The following is a 15,500-nucleotide window of genomic DNA, read 5'->3' as shown; positions in this document are numbered from 1 at the left end:
GGCCGGCTCCTAGGAGCCGGCCGAGACCACAACCACCAAAGTTGTTCCCACATAACGGCGACACGACGGGGTGTGGCCACACTGCGGCCCACTACCCCCAAAGCCCGAGGCGGGCATGGCTACAGGAGGCCATACGGGACAGCCGTCTCCCATGCGGCTCGGCACTGTAGCCATGCTGGCCTCAACGTCACCCACGACCGACTACCGTACGGCCTGCGGGTGGCAGGCCCCTTCAGCCAGAGAGAGGCGTGAAGGCGGCCCGGCCTTTCCCAGTCGGCCAAGAGCGTAGCTGGCCTCCAGAAGCCGGCTACTCCCTTCCTCGAAGCAGGAGCCCCATTAAGGAGACAAGACGAGGTAAGGCTACAATGAGAGCCCCCGAGACGGCCCACTGTAGCCACACTTACCTCAACAAAGCCCTCGTCATCAGAGGCGCGGCTACAGTAAGCAGCCGCCGACAAGACCCTAGGCGGTGGGGCCGGCCTGTCGACCAAGTAGCCGGCAGCCGGCGGGACACAGCAGCCGGCGGAGAAGCCGGCGAGCATAGACACTGACGGCTGGGACCAGCTCCCAGTCGGATTACCGTTGTACCCCCGGGGGTAGGCCTATATAAACCCCCCGGAGCACCCATGCAAAGGGTTCGCACCTAAGCATAGTTGGCCTCTGAGCATAGAGTTGCCTTCTAAGCATAGCACACACACCATAGATAGAGAGAAGCAAGAGCTAGCCTTGTTCTTCTTCTCCCTTGATCTCAACAGCTCTAGGAGCGATTGTAGCTACCCTTTATCGATCTAGTGATCATGCGGAGACCCCGCAGAGCAGGACTAGGGGTGTTATCTCCTCGGAGAGCCCCGAACCTGGGTAAGATTCGCCGGTGTGCATGTCTTCGCCTCATCCCGTTTCCGGGCACCGGCGACGTTCTATTGGCTCCCACAATGATAAGCCATCCCTTGGCATATGTCGCACCAACCACCCGACATTTGGCGCCCACCGTGGGGCCAGGTGCACCGTCGTCCGGAGACCTGTTCTGGACGGGAACCCTCTTCCTCCCCCGCGAGCGCAACCAGCCTGCTGCGCCCGATGGCGTTTGCCTCGACGCGCTGCAAGGCGTCGACGACGCCTGCGCAGCGAGCCGCCTCGCCGATCTGCTCGGCGAGACTCGCATCTCCGACGAGCCTGCGTCCGACGCTGGCACCGACTACCCCGAGAGCCGCCTCGTCAGCCTCCTCGACCAACTTCACGTCTCCAGCGAGCCTGCTGCGGACATGGAGTCGGTCGGCTCCACCGACCCGATGCTCATCGACTCCGACACCGCGTCGCTTGACGCCTACCCCTCCGACGTGGTGGTCTTCGACGACCCCCTCCCTCGAGCTGACAGCGGCAGCAACGCTGTCACCGAAGTGCTGGTCATCAGCCACGTCTCCAACTCGGGCGAGAATGCCCGCGACGCTCAGCAAGCGGCGATGCACGACCTCTCCGTCCCCATCCCGGCCGACGCCGAGACCCTGGAGGCACGCCGCCTTGCCCTCATCGCGGAGGGCCAGAAGATAGCCTCGATGAGACGCCTCACCGAGGCCCACCAGCGCGAAGTCGACCGCGCCGCCTTCGGCACGCCGCCGCCTAGCGGCCCGAGCCGAGCCGGCTTCATCCAGAAGCGCGGCACAGCCGTTGCCAGCATGCTGGGCACAGATCGCCCCGTCTACGCCACCCCGCTCGAGAATCTGCGAGCCGCTCAGGCGGCTGCACAGGAGCTCAATGGGCTGGGAGCCGATGAGCTCCCCTACATGACAAGACGGATCCAGCAGCTGATCGACGCGGCTGCAGAACGGCACGAAGCCGGCGCCCGTGCTGACAGTCATCCCCCGCGCAAGGAGCATGCCGCGACGTCCCGCTCGCCGACTGCGAGCGGCGCGCACCAGAAGAAAGACAAGGAGCCGGCTGCCAGCCGCAGCCGGACTCGTATCACCATCGAGCGCGACGCGGAGGGCCGCCCTCGAGTAGTAGAGCACCAAGGAAACCTGCCTCCTCCCCTGCCTCGAAGAGAAAGACGCCTCACTCCGCCGCCCATCACACATCCGACTCTTGGCGACCGACTCGGCCGCCGAGAAGAAGTCGGCGAGAGTGACGCCCGCCACAGGATCGACCGCCTTGCTCGATCCTTGGCGTTAGAAGAAGAAGACGATGTCGGCCCGCCATGCTTTGGCCCCCGCATCCGCGACGAGCCCTTCCCCAAAGGGTTCTCGCTCCCCAGAGACACGCCCAAGTACAACGGCTCAGTGAAGCCGGAAGATTGGCTCATCGACTACTCCACGGCCGTCAGCATCGCCAACGGCAATCGGCACGTCGCCGTGAAGTACGTCCCCCTGATGCTGCAGGGCACGGCGCGCACATGGCTCAACAGCCTCAAGCCCTACAGCATCAACAGTTGGCTGGACTTCACCGAAGTTTTCGTCCGCAACTTCACCAGCACCTACAAGCGGCCTCCCAAGCCTCGCCAGCTCTCCCTTTGCGTCCAAGGGCCCAACGAGTCGACTCGCGACTACCTCACGCGATGGGCCGAGCTCCGCAACTCCTGCGAGGGAGTGCACGAGGTCCAGGCCATCGAGTACTTCACCGCCGGGTGCCGAGAGGGCACCCTCCTCAAGCACCGACTCCTCTGCGACGAGCCGGCTACCCTCGATGAGTTGCTGGTTACCGCCGACAAGTACGCCACTGCCGACTCCTCCATGAAGACCGAGCTCCGAGTGGACGCCTCGGGGAAAGTAATTACTCCGGCTCCCAAGACGCCGGCTGGCGACCCTAATCGGCGCCCCTACCAGAACGACCACAAGCGCAAGGGCCCCATGCCGACTTCCTCCAGTCGGCAGGTGGCCACAGTTGAAGACGAGCAGCCCGAAGAGCGGCCCGCTCCCAAGAAGAAGGGTGGCCGGCCGCCCTGGCAGCCGTCTTTCTCCTACGAGCAAGCACTCGACGCCCCTTGCAAGTTCCACAGCGGCGCGAAGCCATCCAACCATACAACACGGAAATGCCACTGGCTCACCCGCATCACCAAGGGTGAGGGAATGTTGCCGCCTCCGCCTCCCGGCCAGCCGCCGGCGGCTCGGCCGGCAGTCGGCGCCATTCAAGACGAATTTCCCGAAGAGCACGCCGCCTACGTCGTCTTCACCAGTCAAGCCGACGACAAGCGCAGTCGACGCCGGCAGCACCAAGAAGTGAACGCAGTCGCCTCTACCACCGTCGAGTTCATGCACTGGTCGGAAAAGCCAATCAGCTGGAGCCAGGCCGACCACCCAGAGGTGATGCCTTCGCCTGGCCCCTATGCGATGGTCTTGGACGTCACCCTCGCGACGGAGAGGCGAGCTGCCAGATTTTCCCGCGTCCTGATAGACGGCGGAAGCAGTATCAACATACTGTACTGCGATACCATGGAGAAGCTGAACATCAAAGCAAAGCACCTCATGCCGAGCCGCACCGTCTTCCATGGTATCGTACCCAGCCTGTCTTGCTCTCCAATCGGCAAGATCAAAATGGATGTTCTCTTCGGAGACAAAGATCATTTTCGCCGGGAAGCAATATGGTTCGAGGTAGTGGATTTGGAGAGCCCCTATCATGCACTGCTTGGCCGACCTGCTTTGGCCAAGTTCATGGCTGTGCCCCACTACGCCTACCTGAAGATGAAGATGCCGAGCTCGAAGGGGATCATCACGGTAGCCGGCGACTACAAGAAGTCCATCGAGTGTGCCATGGCCAGCAGCCGGCTGGCCGAGTCCCTCGTGGTGGCAGAAGAGAAGAAGATGTTGGAACGGGTTGTGGCCATGGCCGGCAAGCAGCCTGCCTTGTCCCCCAACCCCAAGGATTGTGATGCGCAGGGCTCCTTCCAGCCTGCCAAAGAGACAAAGAAGATACCTCTGGACCCGGAGAACCCGGAGAGGTTCGCTGTAATTGGGGCGAACTTGGACAGTAAATAGGAAGGCGAGCTCGTCGACTTCCTCCGTGAGAATCGAGACATCTTTGCATGGTCCCCAAAGGACATGCCGGGTGTCCCGAAGGATTTCGCCGAGCACAAATTACATGTCCGAGCTGATGCGAAGCTGGTCAAGCAACCCCTCCGCCGACTATCAGAAGAGAAGCGAAGAATCGTGGGAGAAGAGATAGCCCGGCTCCTTGCCGCCGGCTTTATCATGGAAGTTTTCTTTCCAGAATGGCTTGCCAACCCAGTTCTGGTTCTGAAGAAGAATAACAAGTGGCGTATGTGTATAGACTACACTAGCCTGAACAAGGCCTGCCCCAAGGATCCGTTTGCTCTGCCACGGATTGACCAAGTGATAGACTCCACAGCCGGATGCGAGTTGTTAAGTTTTTTGGATGCATACTCAGGGTATCATCAGATCAAGTTGGACCCAGCTGACCGCCTGAAGACTACCTTCATCACACCCTTTGGAGCTTTCTGCTACCTGACAATGACATTCGGCTTAAGAAATGCCGGTGCCACTTTTCAGCGTTGCATGCAGAAATGTCTCTTGAAACAACTCGGCAGAAATGCCCACGTCTATGTAGACGACATTGTGGTGAAGACAGAGAAGCGCGGTACCTTGCTGGAAGACCTGAAAGAAACATTCGCCAACTTGCGCCGATTCCAGATCAAGCTCAATCCCGAGAAGTGCGTGTTCGGAGTGCCAGCCGGCCAGCTGCTAGGCTTCCTGGTCTCCGAACGCGGCATTGAGTGCAACCCCGTCAAGATCAAGGCCATCGAGAGGATGGAGATTCCCACCAAGCTGCGAGATGTGCAGAAGTTCACCGGCTGCTTAGCCTCCCTGAATCGTTTTATCAGCCGACTAGGAGAAAAGGCTCTCCCCCTGTACCGACTCATGAAGAAGTCCACTCACTTTGAGTGGAATGATCAAGCCGACCAAGCCTTCCATGAGTTGAAGAAAATGTTGACCACTCCGCCTGTCCTGGCAGCGCCGACTGAGAAGGAGCCCATGCTCCTCTACATCGCCGCGACTAGCCGAGTCGTCAGCACTGTTGTTGTGGTCCAGCGCCCGGAGGAAGGCCGAGCCCAGCTGGTCCAGAGGCCGGTCTACTATCTCAGTGAAGTACTGTCCAGCTCAAAGCAAAACTACCCGCACTACCAGAAGATGTGCTATGGGGTGTACTTTGCTGCCAAGAAATTGAAGCCCTACTTCCAAGAGCACCCCATCACGGTCGTGTGCACTACCCCGCTCGCCGAGATCATAGGCAGCCGGGATGCATCCGGCCGGGTGGCCAAATGGGCCATTGCCTTGGCGCCCTACACGATTTTCTATCAACCCCGCACCGCCATCAAGTCGCAAGCATTGGCCGACTTCCTCGTCGACTGGGCCGAGACCCAGTACTTACCGTCGGCTCCTGACTCTACCCATTGGCGGATGCACTTTGACGGGTCCAAGATGTGCACCGACTTGGGAGCCGGCATCGTCCTCACCTCTCCCAAAGGCGACAAGCTCAAGTACACGCTGCAGATCCACTTCGCCGCCTCCAACAACGTCACCGAGTACGAGGCGCTCGTACATGGGCTCCGGCTAGCCAAAGAACTCGGCATACGCCGGATCCTATGCTACGGCGACTCAGACTTGGTGGTCCAGCAATCATCTGGCGACTGGGATGCCAAGGACGCGAACATGGCGAGCTATCGTTTCCTCGTCCAGCAGATAAGCGGATACTTCGAAGGGTGCGAGTTCCTCCACGTGCCAAGGGCCGATAACAACCAAGCAGATGCCCTAGCACGGATCGGCTCCACCCGACAAGCCATACCGACTGGCGTCTCCCTCCAGCGCCTCCTCAAGCCGTCCATCAAGCCGTCTCCAGAGTCGGATTCCATCTTCGTACCGCCTGCGCCAGAAACAGTCGGATCCGACTGGAGAAATCCCGCAGGCGGCACGGGGACTGTCGTAGTCGCACCCGGCCCGGGGACTTCAGAACCCGGCTCGGGGACTGCAGCAGTCGGCCCGGGGACTGCAACGACACAAGAAGCGGTGGCCGACTCCAATACAACACCCAACCCACCCACCCGAGTCATGGTGGCCACATTAACAGAAGAAGAAGTCACAGCTCCCTCATGGGCCCAGCCCATCCTCAAGTTCCTAGTCAGCAGAGAGCTGCCGGCTGATGAGATCTCAGCAAGACTAGTGCAACGACGAGCCGCAGCATACACAATAATCAACAGAGAGCTTGTGAAGCGCAGCGTCACTGGAGTCTTCCAGCGTTGCGTCGAGCCAGAAAAAGGAGTGGCAATCCTCAAAGACATCCACCAAGGCGAATGCGGCCATCACGCAGCCTCAAGATCCCTCGTGGCCAAAGCTTTCCGCCACGGTTTCTTCTGGCCGACTGCCTTGGAGGACGCTAAAGAAATAGTCAAGAGCTGCAGAGGATGCCAAGTTTTTAGTTCCAAGCAACACCTGTCGGCTTCTGCACTCAAGACCATTCCCCTCACCTGGCCTTTTGCCGTCTGGGGACTGGACATGGTGGGCCCTTTCAAGACAGCCTGCGGCGGCCTGACACATCTACTCGTTGCTGTGGACAAGTTCACAAAGTGGATCTAAGCCAAGCCGATTAAGAAGCTGAACGGGCCGACTGCCGTGACATTCATCACCGACATCACTACTCGGTACGGCGTGCCGCACAGCATCATCACTGACAACGGCACGAACTTCGCCAAAGGAGCACTGGCACATTTCTGCGCGACGCAGGGCATCCGACTGGACTTAGCGTCCGTTGCCCACCCGCAGTCAAACGGCCAGGTCGAGCGAGCAAATGGACTCATCCTCTCCGGCATCAAACCCCGACTGGTTGTACCACTGGAGCGATCGGCCGGCTGCTGGCTCGAAGAGCTGCCGGCTGTCCTTTGGAGCCTGCGCACTACACCTAACAAGTCAACCGGCTTCACTCCATTCTTCCTCGTGTACGGTGCCGAGGCTGTCATCCCAACAGACATCGAGTTCGACTCGCCTCGGATCACCATGTACACGGAGGAGGAAGCCAAAGAACCAAGAGAAGACGACGTCGACCTACTGGAAGAAGGCCGGCTGTTAGCCCTCAGTCGGTCCGCCATCTACCAGCAAGGGCTGCGCCGCTACTACAACCGCAAGGTCAAGCCAAGATCCTTCCAAGAGGGCGACCTTGTGCTCCGGCTGATCCAGCGAACAGCCGGCCAGCACAAGCTCTCGGCCCCTTGGGAAGGCCCCTTCGTCGTCAGCAAGGCACTCGGCAACGACTCCTACTACTTGATCGACGCGCAAAAACCAAGAGCACGCAAGAGAGACGACTCCGGCAAGGAGTCGGAGCGACCATGGAACGCAAACCTCCTAAGACGATTTTACAGCTGAAAAGCAGTATGTATCACGCTCCCCTTTTGTATTAAGTACAAAACAACAGGCCCCCCGAACAGTACTCGGGGACTGCCTTTTATTTATCTATGAATGACGAGTGTCATATCCACGAATGTATTATTACATTTTGAATTTGTGTCCGGCACCGGGTTCGACTAGTCAGCCCGGGGACTGGCCGCCTTGAGCTATATCGCAAGTTTTTCCTAAAGTCAGAAAAGTAGTGCGCCGGCTCCCAAGTCCTCTCTTGTTGAAAGTCGCAGCTCAAAGAACTGACTGTCCGACTAGCAAGAGAGAAGACAGAAAGGATGCCTACACAAAAAATGGCTAAGGAACAACTAACCTATATAGCAAAGAGACGGCCTCCAAATATGCCCGCCGGCTTCCTAAAAAACTTAGCTTTAGTCCAGCAGAACCAAAGTACTTCCCCCTCCCCAATCGGCCAGGCACTCCCCAGCTACAGATTGCAGAGCAACTGTTTGACTGGGGAGGCGGCAACCAAGGGAGGGCGGCAAAGGAAAAAGCAGAAGGACAAAGGGCAAAGTACAAGGAAAAGACCAAATGCATAAGTTATATATACATAAAGCCCCCAACAGGCGGCAACAGACATAAGTTCGAATACATCCAGTGGGTGGAATTGTGCGAATTTAACCAAACATTGTTCTAAAGAGTAACAGAGCAGAAAAGCAAAAGACGGCGGACTAGGACACGAGATCGAGGCCGAGCTGGACGGTGAAGGCGGCCTCGCCGGCTGAAGGAGTGGCCGCCTAGCGGGTCTCGGCCTGGCCACCACCTACGGCAGGCGACGCACTCGCACGCGACGTGGTGCTGGAGGTGCGGTCAGGCTGAGGCTGGCCGGCTGCTCCACCAGCCGGCTCGGCGTCTTCACGTTCCTCCTCCTCTTCTTCACCCTCGTCGCTGGAGTCGATCTCCTCCGCCGAGTCTTCGCCGTACGCCGGGTCCAGCCCGAACCACTCCTCCGGCTGGGCAACTCCATTGTCATCCACCTCGGGGGCGAAGACGTTGGTGTCGGTGTAGTCGGCGATCGCCGAAGCCCGCCGAATGATGGCCGGCCGCGCCGGCTCCAGCTCCGTGTCGGCTTGCTGCCGCCAGGTAGCCAGCTGGTCCAGGTTGAGGCCGGGATACCAGGCCTTGACGAACTCCAGCGCCCGCCTGGCACCGGAGCGGGCCGCCGACGCCTTCCAAGCCTCGAAGCGGCCGACTGCTACCTCCAGCCAGTCGGCGGTCCGACTGGGGGTGCGCGGGACCACTTGGCCAGGCCAGAGGGCGGCCAAGACCTGTGACCCGGCACGCTGAAGCCGGCGGAGCAGCCGGTGAGCCGGCTGGATGCGAGCCTGGATCGCCAGGAGCTGTTCCTCCAGCGAGCGGCCGGCGGTTGGCGAGATCTCAAAGCCGGCTTGCCTCTTCGCTTGGCGACGGGCCTCGATGGCCTGGTTGGCGGCAGTTGAATAGCCAGGGAAATACTTTGCGCGAAGAAGAAAGGAAGAGAAGAACACCAAAATCAGAAAGCAAGCCAAAGTGGCAGACGGCAAGAAAGGACGGAAAGGTAGACGGCTTACCGTCAACCAGATCCTCGATCTGGCCATAACCGGAGACCAGAGTCTGCCTGGCCTCTGCCCAGCCGGCCGCCTCCGTCTCGAACTCGGCCTGGAGAGCGGCTTCGCGATCCTGCGCAGCCTTCAGCGCCGCCTTGTGGCCTTCCTCCTGGTCGGCCAGCTTCTTGACCAGGTGGTCGCGCTCCTGCACCAAGGCGGCGAGCTCGGCATCCTTGGCACGAAGAGCAGTCTGGGACTCCCCCAGCTGTGCCCTCAGACTGGCGTTGGCCGCTGCAGAAACGGAAGAAGAAGAAGAAGAAGAAGAACAATAAGAAATCGTCAAGGAAGATCCGACCCGACTGCTCAGCAGTCGGCCCGAATCTCGGGGACTACACCCAGTGGGTGCGCTGACGCGCCCCCTCATGAGAGAAAGATCAAGTCACATACCTCGGCTCTCAGTAAGGTCGGCGGTCTTCTGAGTCAGCTCCCGAGCCTGGGAGTTGAAGGCGGCCGCTCGAAGGTTGTGATAGTCCTGCAAGACGGACAGAAAACCGAAGTGAGAACAAAAACAGCAAAGACAAAAACCTCCAAGAAGTTCCAAGCCGCCTGCTCAGCAGCCGACTCGGAACTCGGGGACTACACCCTATGGGTGCGCTGACGCGCCCCCACGAAAGAAATCAAGATCAAGACGGGAATACTAACCCGGATGGCTGCCCGCGTTGCGAGGAATTCGTCGGTGAACTGCCTCAGCGCCGCGGCTTGGCTTTGGAGCCGGGTCCGGACGTCTTGTGCAGCCACGTTCACTACGGCTGTCCCTCCGCCTGGCGTCCACCCCGAGGTAGCGCTGGCCGCCTCCGCGTCTCGGGCCGACGAGCTGGAGCCCACGGCCGGCTGTGGCTCCGACGCGGCCTTCTGTGGCTCCGACGCGGCCTTCTGCGGCTCGGCGGAACCCGGACCGCCACCTCAGCCCCTGCGGCCAGCTCGCCCTCCGCCGACTGTGCAGGCGGCGGATCAGGCCGGCCGCCTTGGGCCGCCCCAGTTGGCGGGGTCGGCTCTGGCCCCTTCTCCAAAATGATGACGTCGCCGCCGCTTCCTCCCAGCCCCGGCTGGGAGCCGCTGGCTCCCCCTGGCGAGGGCTCCACGTCCCCAGGCGCCATGACGCGCAGGGAGGTGACCACCAAAGCCTCCCCTGCCGCCGCCGCGGCCTCAGCCTCTGCCTGGGCCCTGGCTGCGGCCTCGGCGAGTGCCTTCGCCGCCTCCTCCTCCCGAGCCGCCTGGGCGGCGGCTGCCTTCCGTGCCTCCGCCTCCCGTGCCTCCTGCTCCTCCCGCACCTCCCGCGCGTTCCTTTCCGTCGCCTCCTGGAGGTCGGCGCGGGGGTCCACGCGGCGGGTGGTGCTCCCCGAGCCCCTTGGCGACTCGACGACGGAGCCGGCAGCCGCCCGCTCAAGTGACAACGGAGCCCTGATCGTTGAAGAAAAAGACGAGAGTTCAAGAACCACCAAAGAAAAAAAAGAAAGAGAGTAGATAGAGAAAGAGAACTTACGCCGACACGGTCTGCGATTGCTTCACCACTTTGCGGAAACGAGCCGCCTTCGCGGCCGCCTCCTCCCGCCTGGTGGCCGCCGCCCCGCCCCTGGGTTTCTTCGTTCGGCTACCGAACAGACCCTGGGCGGCGCGACGCTTCTGCCCTCCGCCCCGAGCAGGCTGCGCGGCGGAGGAGCCCGCGCCGCGTCCAGATGCCGGCTGGCGGCGCGGGACGGCTTCGGCTTCATCTTTGTCCAGCCAGTCATCGAAGGTAGCAGTGAACCCGGAGCCGCCTGCTTCGCCGCCGGCTTGGCCACCGCCCGGCTCGACGGCGTCGTCCATATGGACCGCCCCCAGGTTGGGGTCCTCCAGGTCGTGTTCGGTCCGGTCGGGGACGAAGCGGCGCTCCGTGTCTAACCCGCCGGCCGGCCGAAGCAGAGGGCTCTGTCAAAGAACAAGCCGACTAAGTCAGAGTCGGCCAAGAGATGCTCGGCAACAAGGCTGAGAGAGAGAGAAAAAGAGACAAGGGGAACATACCGTAGGCGGAGGATTGGCTCGGCTGTATGGCTCCTTGCCGAACTGCCACTCTTCAGTGAGTTGGCAGTTTGCAAGGTAGTTCACCATGTAGGCGACCTCATGGCGCGGCATCTCCTTGGTGCACATTCGCTCGGATCGAGCTGGCCGCTCATCTGACAGATCAGATGAGGTCGGCTCTGGAGCGGAAGAACCCGGCGCGTGACGAACGCGGCCAGGAGGTCGGGCCCCGTCAGGCCCTCCGACTGGACCATCACCCGCAGTCGGGCGATGGCGGCGTTTCCGGCCTGCGACAGCGTCACCGCCCGGAAGGACCACTGGGGCAGCCTGCCCGCCGGTGGGCCGGCTACGTAAGCCGGCAGGTTGATGTAGTCGCCCCGTGGAGCGATGTTCCGCACGTAGAAGTACGACTTCTGCCACTTCTTCACCGATTGGATCCGCGTGATGACGGGGAAGGAGTTGTCGGCGCCCGATCTCCGCGACGCGATGAAGGCGCCAGTATGAGCCGGCACGCCCTTGCTGCGCATGCCCAGCTTCGACTGGAAGAGCTCCCCCCAGAGCTCAAGGGTGAGGAGGACGCCGAGATAACCCTCGCACAGGGTGACGAAGGCAGACAGCAGCACCACCGCGTTGGGGGTGAGATGGTGCGGCTGGAGCTGATAGAATTCGAGCCAGGAGCGGAAGAAGGCGCTCACTGGCAGGCCGAAGCCGCGCAAGAAGTGCGAGCGGAAGACCACCCGCTCGCCCTCCTGCGGCCTCGGCGAGATTTCCTTTGCCGGCGCGAGGCGGACCTCCACTTTGTCCGCGCTGGGCAGCCGCCGCGTGTCGCGAAGAAAGTCGACGTGGTCGCCATGGACGATGGAGCCGTCCCAATCCCCGCCAAGCTGCTCTACGGTGGGAGGCATGGCGAGAGCTAGCACGGCGGCGGAGGAGCGTGCGGTGGAAGAGCGCGGCGGCGAGGCGCTGTCGCGAGAACGAGCGAGGGAAGAAGACGGTGGAAGTAGGAGGAGCGTGCGAGGGCCTGCCGCCCTCCACCTCCCCCTACTTATAGCCTCACGAGGCCGAAGAGGCCGGACGTGGGGGGGAGACATGGGATTAATTGCGCCCACTCCCCCCACGTCTCGCGATTATTGCGCATAAATGCGAGCCGAAACTGCCGCACGGAACGTGCGGGCGGTTTCGGGATACAAAAGATCCGCGCCTGGGCCGGGGCGCGGACGTGGCGGGCCCCCTCCCTGCAGCGACATCCCGTCGCACGCATGGGTTGGCAGGCTTTCCGGCCACGTGGTTCGCAGACGGCCAGTGGCCGGCCCGCGGCCCGGAGCGCGCGCCAGCGGGCTCCCGCCCTCCGACTCCGGAAGATTTCGACTCAGGCGGCGCACCTGACTAAGGTCGGCTCCCAGCTGTCGGCTTATCAAGATAGGAAGCTGATCGAGCTTCTCAACCCCTACTCCACCTCGAAGCCCAATCAGCTTCGGGGACTACTTTCGGAGTAAATGGCCACGGGTAGCCTAACCGACTGCCCCTGGTTCTTCTGAAAAAATTATCAGGCCTTCGGGCCTCCAAGCACTCCGAGCATTGGGCCGCCTTCCCTGGCCGGCTACCTCTGAAGCCGACTCCCGGAAGGCGATCCAGCCTCACCAACTCCTCCCCAGGACGACTACGGGGTGGCCGGCTCCTAGGAGCCGGCCGAGACCACAACCACCAAAGCTGTTCCCACATAACGGCGACACGACGGGGTGTGGCCACAGTGCGGCCCACTACCCCCAAAGCCCGAGGCGGGCATGGCTACAGGAGGCCGTACGGGACAGCCGTCTCCCGTGCGGCTCGGCACTGTAGCCATGCTGGCCTCAACGTCACCCACGACCGACTCCCGTACGGCCTGCGGGTGGCGGGCCCCTTCAGCCAGAGAGAGGCGTGAAGGCGGCCCGGCCTTTCCCAGTCGGCCAAGAGCGTAGCCGGCCTCCAGAAGCCGGCTACTCCCTTCCTCGAAGCAGGAGCCCCATTAAGGAGACAAGACGAGGTAAGGCTACAGTGAGAGCCCCCGAGACGGCCCACTGTAGCCACACTTACCTCAACAAAGCCCTCGTCATCAGAGACGCGGCTACAGTAAGCAGCCGCCGACAAGACCCTAGGCGGTGGGGCCGGCCTGTCGACCAAGTAGCCGGCAGCCGGCGGGACCCAGCAGCCGGCGGAGAAGCCGGCGAGCGTAGACACTGACGGCTGGGACCAGCTCCCACTCGGATTACCATTGTACCCCCGGGGGGTAGGCCTATATAAACCCCCCGGAGCACCCATGCAAAGGGTTCGCACCTAAGCATAGTTGGCCTCTGAGCATAGAGTTGCCTTCTAAGCATGGCACACACACCATAGATAGAGAGAAGCAAGAGCTAGCCTTGTTCTTCTTCTCCCTTGATCTCAACAGCTCTAGGAGCGATTGTAGCTACCCTTTATCGATCTAGTGATCATGCGGAGACCCCGCAGAGCAGGACTAGGGGTGTTATCTCCTCGGAGAGCCCCGAACCTGGGTAAGATTCGCCGGCGTGCATGTCTTCGCCTCATCCCGTTTCCGGGCACCGGCGACGTTCTATTGGCTCCCACAATGATAAGCCATCCCTTGGCATATGTCGCACCAACCACCCGACATATAAGTTGTTCCTGATGGATCCATTGTGTTTCCAAAGTCTGACCTTTGCTTGAAGACCATGTTAATGCTATCTCGAAGCATGTCTGTGGTACTCCGAATGTCAATGCAAACATTTGAAGCCCAATGCTAAATGTTTCCTGCTCAATTATCCAAACACCGATGTATGGGTAATGTCATGAAAATTCTCTCCCGTACCTAAAGAGTTTTCTACATTATATCCTGTCATGGATATCATGCTCTACTTAAACACATTTTCCTTTCCATTGTTCTATTTAATCTGATGGTCACCTTTTCCTTTCCATTGTTTTGTTTAACTTTTATTGTGATCTATATGATCTAAGCAGTAATATTCTTCTGCTTAAGTAAACACCTAGGTGTACAATCGTGTCGGTAAGACCATGTTACTATTGTTGATGACATTCCGGTAATCACCGATGGACGAGAACTTTGCCTATTGGTCTGCCTCGTTCAACGAGCAGGAGAATGGTTCTCTTCGTCCCTCACCCTTGGTACCGATGTTGTTGCCGACATAACTGACAGGCTATCCTCTGACATGCCTTGCTTATAGGATCGTGCAAGACGTCACCGCCTTCCTACTTTTAACCCACATGGTGGGCCCATAACCCACAGTTCCACCGGATCGAAACCTGACTCTCCTGTACACCCCTGTTGCCAAAGTTATTCCTCGCGCTTGATTTCGTATGTAATTCACGGGCCACCTTCCTAGTGATCAATTCTGGTATCATGCACAATACTTATTTTCGTTGCCTTGAGCCCCTTCCACGCCCTAATTCAGGCATCGAACGATTGCCTGCCCGCTTGAAACTTCCCATGGTACCTCCTTACTTTGCTCTCAATATTTTCTTAAGTTTCAATTTGAGAGTTACTTTCCGCCACTTTCCCCGATGTTATCGACCAGATAGTCAACCTTGCCGAGGTCCGTTCTCCCGGAATACCCCCTTTTATTCTTTCGTAAGGATTACGACTTCATCATGATGACCTGGAGCAGAGGAATGCAGACGTCAACAGAAGGGGTCAATTTCTTTGAGAAGATCAACTAAGACCGAGAACACTCGCTAGAATTTCGTAACCAGAACCTTCCCCCCTACGCCTCTTAAATCTCGGGACGAGACTTCTTGTAGTGGAGGAGAATTGTGACGCCCGGATAGTTAAGCTACAGTAATTCCACGCTAATGATGCCACATCACCTCGGTTACTGTTGTTAGTCTCGCGTTAGTTCGAAACCGATTCAAATTCAAATTTGAATTAAAGTCAAACGATAAAAGTTTTCGAACATAAAAACTAAAATGTGCTAAATGTGACAAATAAATCCTTAGTAATAATGGTGGAGAACCCACATTTTTATAAAATAATTAAAGACACTAAAATAATAAAAACAGTGGCTAAATAACATTTTAATTGCTCTTTAAATAAAAATATTAAGATAACGTATTTTGAGTCAAAACCAGGTTGGGTAGTGGCCTATATTAATTATACTAATTTAGGTACTAACTTGGTATTTTATAAAACTAAAATAAATGAAACTATAATAGAAAACAGAAAAGTGAAACTAAAAAAAGAGAAACAAAGCCCCTTGCTGGGCCGTGGCCCAGCTGGCCACCAGGCCGGCCGAACCGGCCACCCCCACTTCCCATAACCCCCACTACCCAAACCCTAACCCCCCACCGACACCCACTTCCCCCCTCTCTCTTTCCCCCGATCCAGATCGGATCGGGGCTCACACGCCCCCACCCTCCCGCTCGATCTGGACGCTCGCCCGCGCCCAGGGGCCGGACCTCGCTACCCCCCGACCCCGGCGCGCCGACGCCGCTCGTCATCTCCGGCGCCGCCCGCCACCTCGCCCAGAGTCGCCCCGTC

The sequence above is a fragment of the Triticum aestivum genome, chromosome 5D (assembly GCF_018294505.1).
Source record: "Triticum aestivum cultivar Chinese Spring chromosome 5D, IWGSC CS RefSeq v2.1, whole genome shotgun sequence".
Taxonomy (NCBI): domain Eukaryota; kingdom Viridiplantae; phylum Streptophyta; class Magnoliopsida; order Poales; family Poaceae; genus Triticum; species Triticum aestivum.
This window is presented reverse-complemented; position numbering follows the sequence as displayed.